Raw genomic sequence first — 15795 nt, 5'->3', positions numbered from 1 at the left:
TGAGGAGAAAAGGTAAACCATTGAGGGTTTGGGAGGAGGGAGGTTGCACACAGATAAGGCAGGGAGGTTCTGGTGGGATTTGCCACTTTTCGCTCTGATCTGGGATGTCTACAGCCCATGACTTGGACCACTTAAGGACACCATGCAGACATGCCTTGGCCTAACAGAGTTGTGTTTCTCCACAAGGACAGTTTGGTGTTAGGAATAGCATCAAACTGCGGCCAGTGAAACTGCCTCACAGGCAGGGAGTGGCCTCAGCATCTTCAGAGGGTGCAGTAGCAGGGAGGATGAAGTTTGTCTATGACAGGTCCTGAACTTCCTCGCAGCTGGGGCAGGGCCTTCCCAGGGTCTGGGCACTGTCACTGCTCACATCGCCTCCATCTGCACCAGCAAGGCCCATCTCGTGGCTATTTCCCTCTCTAAGATGAGCGTGCTTACCACATCTACCAACAGCTACCCTTCTCCCCAGCAAAACAGCACACTCCAGCGCACACACTTGGAGGGAAATTAAGTGCACGCTTAATTAAACTCTACGACAGATGTTATTCACCCTGCTGCCTGAGCTACAGAAAGATGCAGTTTCTGCAGCCTTTTCTTCATTCCCTCCAGAGACCCAGTCCCTCCATTGCTTCCAACCCTCCTCAGTGGCACAACGTTGATGGAGGGAAGCATAGTTCATCCTCTCATCATTTGTGCACGCTGACTTCACCTATTTCCTGTACACATCAAAAAAGGTGAGTTTCCCACGTATCCATTTGCTATTTCACCACTGCTTTTCTTCCAGAATTTCTATGGAGGGTGTTATACAGGAACCTGAACAATAAAACTACAGATAATATGGAATATATCAGGACAAACTACATATTCCCAAGCTAATAAACTGTGAAGCTAACATTGTGCAGATATCCTGAGACAGACACCTGCAAGCCCTAGAGGTGACTGCTGGCTGGCTGAACAAGGCTGCGGTGGGTCCGGATGCACTGAGCTCGCCTGTCCTCGATCTGTCACAATGAAGTAGAGGGGTTGTTCCCACCTTATAAACCTAACTTGCATATCAGAATCAGAGGGCTAATCTCCCTAGAGTTTCTCTGTAGAGCTGAATGCTTGAAACACTGGATAGGTGAGTTGGCTACTTCTTCTGTGTATCACTAAGCTGTTGACTATGTGTGTGTGGATGCTTATTTGAAAGATCATAAAATCATAGAATCATAGAATAGTTTGGGTTGGAAGGGACTGTTAAAGGTCATCTAGTCCAACCCCCCTGCAATGAGCAGGGACATGTTCAACTACATCAAGTTGCTCAGAGCCCTGTCCAACCTGACCTTGAATGTCTCCAGAGATGTGGCACCTACCACCTCTCTGGGCAACCTGTGCCAGGGTTTTACCACCCTCATTGGGAAAAATGTCTTCCATCTACCTAGTCAAAATCTACCCTCTTTTTGTTTAAAACCATTACCCTTTGTCCTATGGCAACAGGTCCTGCTACAAAGTCTGTTCCCATCTTTCCTATAAGCCCCCTTGAAGTACTGGAAGGCTGCAGTAAGGTCTCCCCGGAGCCTTCTCTAGGCTGAACAACTCCAACTCTCTCAGCCTATCCTGAGAGACGAGGTGTTCCATCCCTCTGATCATTTTTGTGGCCCTCCTCTGGACCCGCTCCAACAGGTCTATGTCTGTCTTGTACTGGGGTCCCCAGGGCTGGATGCGGGACTCCAGGTGGGGTCTCACCAGAGCAGAGTAGAGGACCAGAATCAGCTCCCTCCACCTGCTGGCCACGCGTCTTTGGATGCAGCCCAGGATACGGTTGGCCTTCTGGGCTGCGAGCGCCCATTGCCGGCTCATGTTCAGCTTTTCATCCACCAGCACCCCCAAGTCCTTCTTGGCAGGGCTGTTCTCAATCTCTTCATTCCTCAGCCTGTATTGATACTGGGGCTTGTCTTGACCCAGGTGCAGGACCCTGCACTTGGCCTTGTTGAACCTTATGAAGTTCACAAGGGCCCATTCCTTGAGCTTGTCCAGGTCCCTCTGGATGACATCCCATCCCTCAGGCGTGTCAACTGCACCACTCAGCTTGGTGTTGTCTGCAGACTTGCTGAGGGTGTACTGGCACGGGGATGTAAGGCATCATGTTTATTAAACAGCATGAGAAAACCACAGGTTTAGGAAAAAGTGGTCAGGAGCAGACCAGAATGCGTCACATGGGTTCTTATATCCCAACTCAGCAGAAAATTACTGAACTTCAATGACCAGGTCTTGTCCTTAATTTGGGAGTGATGCAACGTCTGGGAAGAGCATGACAGCCCCGGTCAGGCAAGCTGAACAGAAAGCATTCAAAAATGCAGCTATCTTGCAGGATACCACAGTCTTCAGCATAATATATGCCACATATCAGCAGAGTCCACATGACACCAATTCAAGGAGTTTTATCAGTCAATTGGCAGCCTTACCAATCCATGAGTTTTTACACAGATATTGATGACATTTCAGCAACTTGTCCCAGAGACATGCACTCCTGATTCAGAGATGCAATTTACTCATCATACAGAAACAACCAAATAGTTGTAACAGTCTAAGACAGTGCTTTATTCCAGGAAAAACAGGAAAAAATATTTTGTTCTAAAAATGGACAAAATATACAGTGCTTGTTCCTGTTGGATCTTCCTAAATCTTTAGAGTATTTCACAATTTAATTATTGGCATAAAACTTGCAGTTCATAAGCATGAAAACAAAAATTTAAAGTGCCTTTATTCTAGTAGTAGATAGTGGGAGTATTTGCCTCTACAGGTTGTGGGGTTTTTTTTGCAAAATTAATATAACTGCTGAGAAAGACCTACACAAAACAAATCTACTTCATCAGTTTTTACATTTTTGCAGAGTGCAATGAGGTCAAATACTCACCTTGGTGGCATTTTTGCATTGGTCTGTAAGATAAAGCCTTCAGGGTGCTGTTGCCAGGCTTTTCTTTCCTATCACCACTTGGCCACTGGAAGCATTAACTACAGAGCCTCTCAGAGTGCCTTGACCATCGTGACCACATCCTGCTTCATTGCCACCTCTCCTCTTGTCTCCTGGTTGTCTGGAGCTTCATCAGGATGGTTGCACCTCCCAGGGCCTCCTCTTCTCCTTCTGATTGCCAAGTATTTTCTGTGGCCATGGAGCACACAGGTTGCTGGAGCATAGTTATAAGAAATGCGTCATACCGCTTGAGTTTGTCTACGGAGCCTAGGGCCACTGCATTGCTTGCTTATGGCTCTTCTGGTTAAAACACATGGTTCAGCATGACATGGGGCACCACAGGAATCTCCTGGAGCTCCTGAAACAGTTTGGTAGTGAAATACCATCTCAAAAGTATTTTTTTCTTTTTCCCAGAGTTTTTTTGCCCACACCCCAAGCCTGCCCTACACAGGATAGGGCACTTCTTGAGCCCCATTGTTTGCTGGGCTCTCAAGTGGCCGCCTATTTCTACATGTCGATGCCTGCCTCTAGCAACTTCTCACCCCTCCATCCACAGAGCTTCCTTATGCAGGATTTTGTCAGACATTTAAATGACTGAAGTCAGCATGTCTTTCTTCCTACGTTACCATCCTGTTGATGTCACAGAGATCAATACATATAAGCTCAGTAAGAATCATTTGTACCTAAAGAAGTCAGTGTGGTTAACCACGGTGACCTGTTTCTGCACAGGAACAAAGAATCACCGTCTCACACCAGGCCACCAGCCACCATGGCAAGGTGACACACTGCTATACCAGACAGCACAGCCTGGGCAGTGGTGCCTCTGAAATGAAGGAGAAAAATTATTCTTGCAGTATACGGGGGAGCATGGGGACCTGAGGAGACACTGCCAGGTGCCACCAGCTTGGTCCTTCATAGATGCAAGTGTAAAGCCTCTGAGAAGACTGCATCAGTCACTATTCCCTGACATGAGGAACGTCGCACTTTAATTGGGTTTTCCTTAGGCTTATCCTTATGCACGTTGTCCCTTTTTGCATTCTGTGTTTAAACACTAGCAAGCAGTGCAGGGAAGGACTGCCTTAATACTGGGATCTCTGCTGCCCGTGTCACCTCACTATAGCCATGCATTATCTCTGCCGGTTTGCACCAGGCCAGCACAGCCAAGAATTCATTGCAATGAGGTTTTTGACATGAAAGGAGACTGTTAAGGTCAAGCTCTCCATCAGTCAGTGGTTTGTACTTTGCGTTGTTGCCATGGAGTTGCCATGGGGTTGGGTTTTTCTGCTTGTAAGGTTTTGCACACTGTTGAAGATTATATGCCACTGCCATCTCTTGAGCTGACCCTGGCAATAGGCTATGGACATGAGCTATCTTTTGCATCACCACAAACATGGCTCAGGGGCTGGTGCCGTCGTCAGAATTTTGGGTTTTTTGACCACGGGGCGGTTTACACGGCACCAGGTCTCCTCGCAAATGATGGAGTGCAACTGACGCCGAGGGGAAAAAGGATTCTTGCTCATGAGCTGGCAGGCCTCATTGAGAGGGCTTTAAACTAGAATTGGAGGGGGGAGGGGCTAAAACCGGGCTCACTAGAGTTGAACCTAGGGGTAGGTTCAATGTGCCAGAGTTGAAATCGATAGCCCGGCTCAGGTGCATCTACACCAATGCACGCAGCATGGGCACCAAACAGGAGGAGCTGGAAGCCATTGTGCAGCGGGACAGCTATGACGTAGTTGCCATCACAGAAACATGGTGGGATGCTTCTCATGACTGGAGTGCTGCAATGGATGGCTATAAGCTCTTCCGAAGGGATAGAATGGGAAGGAGAGGCGGTGGGGTGGCTCTGTATGTTAGGGAGTGTTTTGATTGCATAGAAATTGAAGATTGTGAAGACCAAGTAGAGTGCTTGTGGGTAAGGATGAGGGGGAAGGCCAATGAGGCAGACATCCTGCTGGGAGTCTGTTACAGGCCACCCAACCAGGATGAAGAGACGGATGAGACATTCTATAAGCGACTGGCGGAGGTCTCGCATTCGCTGGCCCTTGTTCTTGTGGGGGACTTCAACCTACCGGACATCTGCTGGAAGTATAACACGGCAGAGAGGAAACAGTCTAGGAGGTTCCTGGAGTGTGTGGAGGATAACTTCCTGATGCAGCTGGTGAGTGAGCCCACCAGGGGAGGTGCCTTGCTGGACCTGCTGTTTACAAACAGAGAAGGACTGGTGAGAGATGTGGTGGTCGGAGGCCATCTTGGGCTTAGCGACCATGACATGATAGAATTCTCAGTTGTGAGTGAAGTAAGGAGACGACTCAGCAAAACTGCTATCATGGACTTCCGGAGGGCAGACTTTGGCCTGTTCAGGTCACTGGTTGAGAGAGTCCCTTGGGAGACAGTCCTGAAGGACAAAGGGGTCCAGGAAGGCTGGACAGTCTTCAAGAAGGAAATCTTAAAGGCGCAGAAGCAGGCGGTCCCCATGTGCTGTAAGAAGAGCTGGCGGGGAAGGCGACCGGCCTGGCTGAACAGGGAGATTTTGCTGGGACTCAGGGAAAAGAGGAGAGTTTATCACCTCTGGAAGAAGGGGAAGGCAACTCATGAAGAGTACAAAGATCTCGTTAGGTCAAGCAGAGACAAAATTAGAAAGGCAAAAGCCCAGCTAGAGCTCAGTCTGGCCACAGTCGTAAAGGATAATAAAAAATGTTTTTACAAATACATTAACAACAAAAAGAGAGGCAAGGAGAATCTCCATCCCCTACTGGATATGGCGGGGAACATTGTCTCCAAGGACGAGGACAAGGCTGAGGTACTTAATGCCTTCTTCGCCTCAGTCTTTAATAGCCACTCCAGGTATCCACAGGATATTCAGCCCCCTGAGCTGGAAGACGGGGATGGAGAGCACAATGTACTCCTCATAATCCAGGAGGAAGCAGTCAAGGGCACGCTAAGCCACCTGGACACCCACAAGTCTATGGGGCCTGATGGGATCCACCCGAGAGTACTGAGAGAGCTGGCAGAGGAGCTTGCCAAGCCACTCTCCATCGTTTATCAGCAGTCCTGGTTAACAGGGGAGGTCCCAGAAGACTGGAGGCTTGCCAATGTGACGCCCGTCTACAAGAAAGGCCGGAAGGAGGATCCTGGGAACTACAGGCCTGTCAGCCTGACCTCTGTTCCAGGGAAGATTATGGAGCGGTTGGTTTTGAGAGTGCTCACAGGGCATCTGCAGAACAGCCAAAGGATCAGGTCCAGCCAGCATGGGTTCATGAAAGGCAGGTCCTGCTTGACCAACCTGATCTCCTTCTATGACCAGGTGACCCGCCTAGTGGATGAGGGAAAGGCTGTGGATGTTGTCTACCTGGACTTTAGTAAAGCCTTTGACAGCGTCTCCCACAGCATTCTCCTGGAGAAACTGGCGGCTCGAGGCTTAGACGGGTTTACTCTTCGCTGGGTGAGGAACTGGCTGGATGGCCGAGCCCAGAGAGTTGTGGTGAATGGCGTTAAATCCGGCTGGCGGCCGGTCACGAGTGGTGTTCCCCAGGGCTCGGTTCTGGGACCAGTCTTGTTCAATATCTTTATAGATGATCTGGATGAGGGAATTGAGTGCTCCCTCAGTAAGTTTGCAGATGACACCAAGCTGAGTGGGAGTGTTGATCTGCTGGAGGGTAGGAGGGCTCTGCAGAGGGATCTGGACAGGCTGGATCGATGGGCAGAGGCCAACTGTATGAGGTTTAATAAGGCCAAGTGCCGGGTCCTGCACTTTGGCCACAACAACCCCATGCAATGCTACAGGCTTGGGGAGGAGTGGCTGGAGAGCAGCCCGGCGGAAAGGGACCTGGGGGTGCTGGTTGACAGCCGGCTGAACATGAGCCAGCAGTGTGCCCAGGTGGCCAAGAAGGCCAACAGCGTCCTGGCCTGTATCAGGAATAGTGTGGCCAGCAGGAGCAGGGAAGTGATTGTGCCCCTGTACTCGGCACTGGTGAGGCCGCACCTTGAATCCTGTGTTCAGTTTTGGGCCCCTCACTACAAGAAGGATGCTGAGGTGCTGGAGCGTGTCCAGAGAAGGGCAACGAAGCTGGTGAGGGGTCTGGAGCACATGTCTTATGAGGAGCGGCTGAGGGAACTGGGGTTGTTTAGTCTGGAGAAGAGGCGGCTGAGGGGAGACCTTATCGCTCTCTACAACTACCTGAAAGGGGGTTGTGGCGATGAGGGTGTTGGTCTCTTCTCCCAAGTAACTAGTGATAGGACAAGAGGAAATGGCCTCAAGTTGCGCCAGGGGAGGTTTAGATTGGATATTAGGAAAAATTTCTTCACTGAGAGGGTGGTCAGGCATTGGAACAGGCTGCCCAGGGAGATGGTGGAGTCGCCATCCCTGGAAGTGTTCAAAAAACGTGTGGATGTGGCACTTCAGGACATGGTTTAGGGGACATGGTGGTTTTGGATTAATGGTTGGACTTGATGATCTTAAAGGTCCTTTCCAACCTAGTGATTCTGTGATTCTGTGATTCTGTGTCCCTCGAAGCTAAGCCTTGCAGGTTGTTCTGCTCCCTCAGGATTTTTTGTTGTCTCTGCCAATTGCTCATCTATGTCCTACTGTTACCTCAGCCAGTGCTCACTGGGCTCATTTACATCCACTCTTGTTTTCTCATGAACAGATGAACAGAAAGAGGAAAGCATGCATAGAACGTCATTCTAGCTAAACATTCATTATTGCTCGCATTCAGAAAAGTCTGATTTACATTAGGAGTTTTTCAGAGCTTGCGTTGGTGGACTTTCAGTTAGTTTGTTTTTTAAATCATTAATCCAAGGTAGTCAGTCCCTCTGTCCACAAGTAAAGCAGCACACAGTGCTCCTGAGACTGCCACCCTCCACCGTGGTTTTCTATCTGAAAACACAAGGCAAAGAGTTTCAGAGGGGAGACTGCTGCTGGGAAAATACCAAGACAAAAAAGGAAGACTAAGGACAACAGGAAAGAATTACCTCACCCTGCATCCTGCATGTGTCATCCGTCTCCATCCCTCACTCCTTGTTACAGTCTCTACACCAACCTTTTCCTCCTGCTGCCAGCACCTCAGCCATACCACTGGCATGTAACTCACCTGCGCTTGGCCTTTTATTTTTTCCTTTCCTGCATCAACAAACAAGGCCTCTCCCAAGAGCACATGAGGACACACGATGTTAGGCACGTTTCTCAGCTCTCAGTGCCTTCCCAAGGCGACAGCAAACGCCAGCTGCCAGCTGCCCAGGTTCACGGTGAGCAAAACGGTCAGAAGAGCCTAAAAATGGTGGAGCAAGTTGGAAAACAATGAACTGGACCAGGAAGGTAAAAGATGACTCGCTAGTCGAACTGGATATTGCTTTCCTTGCCTTTCAAAAAAAAAGACTAGTGCTGTCATGCTTACAGCCAACCTCAAAGAAGGGCACCATGACATTACATCAGCCAAAAGATTACTTTGCTTTCAATATCACTACCCAAAGAAGAGTTAAACACATGCAATAAGACTGCGTCACAGAGAAATCATCCTCTATAAAAAGCCTGTTTCATAATAGGTGACTGTGTATTATCTTTCCTGCCTTTGGGAGATGATGAAAAGGGGACTCATCACCAGCCACGCTGTCTCCAGCACAACAGGCCAATGTGCAGGTGATATTTCACTCCACTTATGAGTAAACTTGGCAATTCGTAATTCTGTCTAACATAGGAGGACATGAAAGCATTTTGGAGGAAGTTCATGGAATGCCAGGCAATGATATCATGGCCCTAAGGGAGGGGCATTTTAAAGACTAAAAACAACAGACTTCTGCGCTTTAAATGGGGCAAACCTTCAACATCAGATGAAGGACAGGTACAGTCGTATGTGTGTGCATATGTATGTACACACATACACACACCGACCTGATGGAACAAGCATGTGCTTAGCTTAACGCAGCTATCAGGAGTTGTAGCACTGCATTTCTCCCAACCTCAACTAAAATAGTTACAAAAAACAACAAACAAGCACATAACGATACTTAGCAAGTTTTCCAGGGGCAGTTTAATATGTGGCTTCTTTAAATCTTTACATGTCAGGCTGTCATAGCTGTATCAACAAGCAACATGCTGCCACCAAATGGGGTTGTCTCCGTGAAAAAACACAGCAGAGCACACGTGGTGTATGGGTCAGATGCATAAGCAGGGCCAAGCCTGACCCGCTGCCCGTAAAGCCAAAAGATGAAAATCACAGGGAGGGAAACAAGTACACAGAGGTGTCCAGGCTGTGGTGGTCACACATCTTGGCTGAGTTGCCAAGTTGTGACACCACATCCATCTACTTACTTTTCTGAAGAAAGTGCAGCTTGTGTTAGAGATCAAAGGCTGCCAGCTCCTGCCAGAGCTCACCGTGTCTGCCAAACTAGCAGAAGGCAAAGCATTATTTTAAACCAACAGCGGTGACAAACAGGTTGTTGTGTCACGAGACAGCTCTGCCTGCAGGGAAGACCCCTTGCACCTCCATCCTCTTCCTCTCTAAGCAGGCTCCTCCTCAAGGGGAAAGACAAAGGGTCAGAGTCTGCCCTTAGAAATTCAGAAGCTAAACACTGAAAACTGAGGTTGCTACCCTTTGCAGTGGGTGTCCCGAAACTGGATATGTCGCGACAGGGTGATGTATCTGTCTTGTCTTAGATACGACTTTGGCAGTGTGACAAACATCAAAGCTTGGGCAGAGGAATCCTACACAAGCCCCCAGGTACCAGAAGACACTTGGCAATCTCCTGTGCTTCCATAGCTTGGAAGCTTTTGCTCTTGGCCCCCAGGATGGTCCTTCTTTCCTTGCCTTCCCAGCACAGGGGCATCTCTTTTCTGTCCCTTCTCTTGAAGACACAAAGCTCCATCAGTTTGTGCAGGCCCTTGGCTAGAAGGAAGCATGTGTCCTGTAACTACTGTTCCCCATTTTCAAAGGTCCAAAAGACATTTTAAGGAAGATAATGGATGTCCTGCACATTAGAAAATTGTTCCTTTCAGTGTAGTTGTCACAGGAAACAGTACCATCCAATGGAGATGGGCTGGAGGCTAGAAATCAACAGGCCTGAACTCCACAATTAGTTTACTAATTATCAAGCATCTTAACTCTAGAGCCCAGTTTCTTTTGTCTATAAACTGTGAATCATGACTTCAAGTGTTTAAAAAGCTTTGAATGCTGTTAATGAAAGGTGACATAAGGGAAGTATCTGCTGTTCTTACATCCAAATCAACATGGGTTTTTTTCACCTGAACCATTCTTTCAAATTAACACATTTGCTAGACTTCATTCAGTAACACTTTAGAGTGTGTTACTAGGGAACCCATCATGCAAACCTCAGTGAGAAGAAGGCAGAGAACCCACTGCAATAAAATACAGAGAGTGTGCTTTTTTTTTTAATGACTCAGTTACTTATGAAAGAACGTGGGGTGGTGTGCAGGGGATCTGAGGATAGAAAAAAGTGATCATGAATTGGTAATACCCCTTCTGAATAGGAGTAGCACTATGGCATTTTATTTATTCGAGGCTGTGGTCAAATGCAGATTCTGGAAGAAACAGGAACCACGGAGAGCTGATTTGGTTTTGAAATTTTGAAACCTTTCACAGAATCACAGAATCATTAAGGTTGGAAAAGACCTTTAAGGTCATCAGGTCCAACCATCAACCCTACACCACCTTGTCCACTAAACCATATCCTGAAGTGCCACGTCCACACATTTTTTGAACACTTCCAGTGATGATGACTCCATCACCTCCCTGGGCAGCCTGTTCCAATGCCTGACCACTCTCTCGGTGAAGAAATTTTTCCTAATATCTAGTCTAAACCTTGGTGACAGTGTTCCTCCCCATATCCAGTAAGGGGTGGAGATTCTCCTTGTCTCTCTTTTTGTTGTTAATATATTTTTTAAAGTATTTTTTGTTATCCTTTACGACCGTGGCCAGACTGAGCTCTAGCTGGGCTTTTGCCTTTCTAATTTTGTCTCTGCTTGACCTAACGAGATCCCTGTACTCTTCTTGAATTGCCTGCCCCTTCTTCCAGAGGTGATAAACTCTCCTTTTTTCCCTGAGTCCCAGCAAAATCTCCCTGTTCAGCCAGGCCGGTCGCCTTCCCGACAGCTCTTCTTACGGCACATGGGGACTGCCTGCTCCTGCACCTTTAAGTTTTCCTTCTTGAAGACTGTCTAACCTTCCTGGACCCTTTTGCCCTTCAGGATTTTCTCCCAAGGGACTCTCTCAACCAGTGACCTGAACAGGCTGAAGTCTGCCCTCCGCAAGTCCATGGTAGCGGTTTTGCTGACCCCCCTCCTTACTTCACTCAGAATTGAGAATTCTGTCATGTCATGGTCGCTAAGCCCAAGACGGCCTCCGACCACTACATCTCTCACCAATCCTTCTCTGTTTGTAAACAACAGGTCAAGTGGGACACCTCACCTGGTGGGCTCACTCACCAGCTGTGTCAGGAAGTTCTCATCCACACACTCCAGGAACTTCCTAGACTGTTTCCTCTCTGCCGTTTTATACTTCCAGCAGATGTCCAGTAGATTGGACATGGAAAAGATGTACTAGATATAGTTCCAGCAGATGACCAGCAGATGTCCTGTAGATTGGACATGGAAAAGATGTACTAGATATACTTCCAGCAGATGTCCAGCAGATGTCCAGTAGATGAAGTCCCCTACAAGAACAAGGGCTAGCGATTACAAGACTTCTGCTAGCTGCTTATAGAATGTTTCATCTGCCTCTTCATCCTGGTTAGGTGGTCTATAACAGACTCCGAGCAGGATATCTGCCTTGTTGGCCTCCCCCCTCATCCTTACACATAAGCATTCAACTTGGTCTTCACAATCGTTGATTTCTATACAATCTAACATACAGTGCCACGCCACCGCCTCTCCTTCCATGCCTATCCCTTCTGAAGAGCTTATAGCCATCCATTGCAGCACTCCAGTCATGACAGTCATCCCACCATGTTTCTGTGATGGCAACTACATCATAGCTGTACCACTGCACAATAGCTTCTAGCTCCTCCTCTTTGGTGCCCATGCTACATGCATTGATGTAGATGCACTTGAGCTGGGCTATCAATTTCAACTCTGACACGCCACCCCTAGGCTCATCTCTAGTGAGCCTGGTTTTATCCCCTTCCCCCTTCAAACCTAGTTTAAAGCCCTCTTGATGATGCTGGCTAACTCCTAAGCCAGAATCCTTTTGCCCCTGGAAGACAGTTGCACTCCATCTGCTGCGAGGAGGCCCGGTGCAGTGTAAACCGTCCCATGGTCAAAAAAAACAAAATTCTGCCGACAGCACCAGCCCCTGAGCCATGTGTTGACCAGGTGTGCTTTCCTATTCCTTTCAGCGTTCCTCCCTGCCACGGAAGGGATTGACAAAAACACTACCTGTGCTCCCACTCCATTGACCAGTCACCCCAGTGCTCTCAAGTCCCTTTTAATCACTTTTGGCCTTCTTAGTGCAACCTCATTGTTGCCAACCTGTGTGACCAACAGCAGGTAGTAATCGGTGGGCTGAACCAGACCAGGGAGTTTCCTGGTGACATCTCTCACCCGGGCCTCAGGGAGGCAGCAGACTTATCTGTGGGTTGGGTCTGGTTGACATACTGGGCCCTCTGTACCCCTCAGAAGGGAGTCACCTACGACAGTTACCCCCCTTTTTTTCTTAACAGAGGAAGACTTGATGCGTGGGGCTGGCTGACTCATCCTAGGCACCCCCTTGGATGGACTTCGATCAGGGTCCTCATGTTCCTGTCCCTCACATTCCAAAGCCCCATATCTGTTGTGTAAGGGCAGCTGGGACGTGAGGGAGGCCGGGAAGGGACTCGCCTGCCACCCCGAGCAGGTACCTGTTTCCATTCTCCCTTATCTCTTAGGTCCTCTCCTTCTGCCTTGCATGGAAATAACTTTTGTTTTTCATTTGGAATTTTTCCTTTTGGAATTAACTTGGTATTCAGTGCCATGATGGAGTTGATTGCTGAAGGATCTCGATGCCAGCTGCTTGGGTTTTACATGTGTAACACCTAAGTGGGGAGCTGTGTGCTGTGATGAAAGCCTCGTGCATGCCAGCTGACTTAGAAAGGGTGACTTGGAATTTTTCAAATTCAGTCTTATTCTTTTTACAGCTCTCTGTTCTCATCTCCTCCCCATCAGCGTATTTCCTGTTTCCTCATCCTGTAATAGTTATGTACACTTAAACGGTGGATCAAACACCTTTTGAGCTGTTGTTGTCAAGTTTTATTAACATTTCCCACACTGTTTCCTGTTTTCACACTGATACCCCAGCAAAGGTCTGCATGAGTGACCAATGTACCTGGTCAATACCTACCCTGACCTGCTGGCAGGTCATTCTCTTCATGGAGCATCATCCATCCCAAAAGATATTAAAATTATGTTGCTGCAGCTATAAACTCAGTAGACATTAAAGGAATCGTTTCACCCACCAACAGAGTTCAGCCAGCTTTGAGGGAGATGCAATAAACTTTAAATACAACAAGACTGGACATGGACCTAGGCCAGGGAGTAGCAAAGGATGTCACATGTGCCTGAAAACACAGAGGGGGTGTATGTTGGTAGAAAGCCTTTTCCCAGCCTGGTGTAGGCACAATGACTCACAAAAAAAAAAAGATTAAAAATGCCATTTTGTTCCTGCAGGCTGCAGCACCTCAATACCAAGTCCCATTCCTAAGGTTACACTTCCAACAGTGCAGTGTCCCAAAGTACACTGAAGACAGGCACTAATAAATTTAGGAGGATAAATAAAGTTTCCATCAACTTCAAAGTAGCAACTGCAAGAATAAGCCTTCTGCTTGCAAGTGTAAAGGTCTAGTAATATAATACTCAGCATGCAAGATGCCCCAGTCTATAAGCATGTAATGCCATAGGAAAACTAAGTCAGCACCAAGCAGAGACTTTATGGAGGTTGTTACACTGCTCTCCCATATAACATCCCTGCAAAATACAGCAATATTTCTCTACAAAAATGTAAATTTTGTGTGTCAGTAGGAGGGAACAAATTGAGTGCCTTGTGTTAGCCAGGAATATTAAAAGCAGCGGACAGATCAAGGCACATTCAGAACATGTCAGACAGTGACTGAAAGCAGTAGGAAAAAAGCCTACGTTCTCCCACATCAAGCTTCAACAGGCTTTGAGGGAGGGGAGGGGAGCTTTAAATGGTTTGAGGCTTAAAAAGAAGCCAAATCACAAGAGAAAGCAATTTCAGATCCAGTACATCTGTGTTTCTAACAAAAAGTCTGTGTAAAAAAAGGAAGACAGAAGTGTGTTTTTCACAATTTTCTCTTGTGATGTTTTGCTAAGGCTGTTACTTCACAGGATGTTCTATTGTCTTCACTGCCACGATGTGCAGAAATACTCTGCAAGCCACTGTGGGCTCTGATACAGTGTCTGGCGACACGAAAGACATGCTTTTGCTTTCAAGACCGACAGACTGAAAATCAATACCTGAGAGTTTTGCCACCCACACCTAACAGGCAACCTCCCTGTTCATTGAGAAGGAGAAAAACCACTAAGCCCACTGCATCCAGCTTGGTGTTTGTTAGACTCCTGAAGCCCTCTTGTTCAGATTTCAAGGTGAATTTTGAGCAAGATTAGCTGGTGGAAACCAAAATTCAGCCCCAGGAATTCTCCCTGGCTTTCTTCTCCTCTCTCAAAGGTCTTAAGTCTGCCTCCCACTGAAGACCTCCTTCTCTGACTTTTCTAGGCACACAATTTGCCCTGAATGTAGAGTAATTCCCTTCCCAGTCATTCAAAATTCACAAATCAGTTCCCCTAAATTATAAGTTTTGGCTAAAGAAATCCCAAGATTCACCTCTTTTTTTGTTCCCGAGGTGCTTTTTACGAGCCTGCGGGGATGGAAAGAGGACCACTGAGTTTTCAAGCTTTTATTTACTGTGCTGGAACCAAGCTATTTTTCCAAAAATATTCACAGCTGGGATTGCTGTGTAGTCAGGGGCTAGGACTACAAAACAAAGCAGCAAAGTTTTTTTGGGAAAGTCATCAGCACAGACTTGGGACTCCACAAAGATCAGCAGCAATCACATCTTTTCTCTGGTGGCCTGAAATCAAGGTCCAACATCAGAAAGCAGGAAGCCCAGGCCTTGTACCACAGAAAATAACCTCCCTTTCTGCTCCTTAACCGGATGGGGATCCATGGGGAATTTCCCCGTTCCTCATGAAGCAAGGCCCTGAAACAGTGATAGGTAGAGATAGGAAAGGGCTGATGTCCCAGGAGCTGGGGCTATGCTGCAAGAGAAGGAGCAGACCTAGGAGTACACTTACTTCCACCAAGACCTGCAGCCACCAACTGCCTATCTGAACCACACGGAGTGGCAGCTTGTGTCAAAGTGAGCATTTTGACCTGGATGACTTTGGGGAGGTGAGACCAGCAAGCCTTGCTCATGCCAGGCTCCCTCTAGAACCAAAACCAAAAGGCTCTTGCAGATAATAACTGCAATAGATCCTTCAAGATCCAAATCTACCTCCACAGACATGTCCTTCTCCCCATCAACTGGCCCACGAGTTGGATGGCATGAAGACTACCCAGAGCCTCCCCACAGTGCAGGACCCTGCAAGGGCCAGGCTGCCACTGCTGGCTGCACCTAGGCAGCCCGGGGGGAGCCCAGGGACCCCCTGAGTTTCATGTAGACCTCAAGCACACAGATGAGACAGAGTGGGGGCCTTCTGGGAATCCCAGATCTGAGAGCTAGCTCAAACCTCTGCATTAACAACAGTGTCTCCATACCCCAGCTTCGCTGCAGAGAGAAGCCAGCCGACCTGGAGAAGCAAATGCTGGAGAAGACAGTCCATCACCATTCATCACCATCTA

Source organism: Phaethon aethereus, assembly GCF_964289735.1.
Source record: "Phaethon aethereus genome assembly, chromosome: 1".
NCBI lineage: Eukaryota > Metazoa > Chordata > Aves > Phaethontiformes > Phaethontidae > Phaethon > Phaethon aethereus.
The sequence above is the reverse complement of the archived record's forward strand: the minus strand, read 5'-3'. Positions refer to the sequence as shown.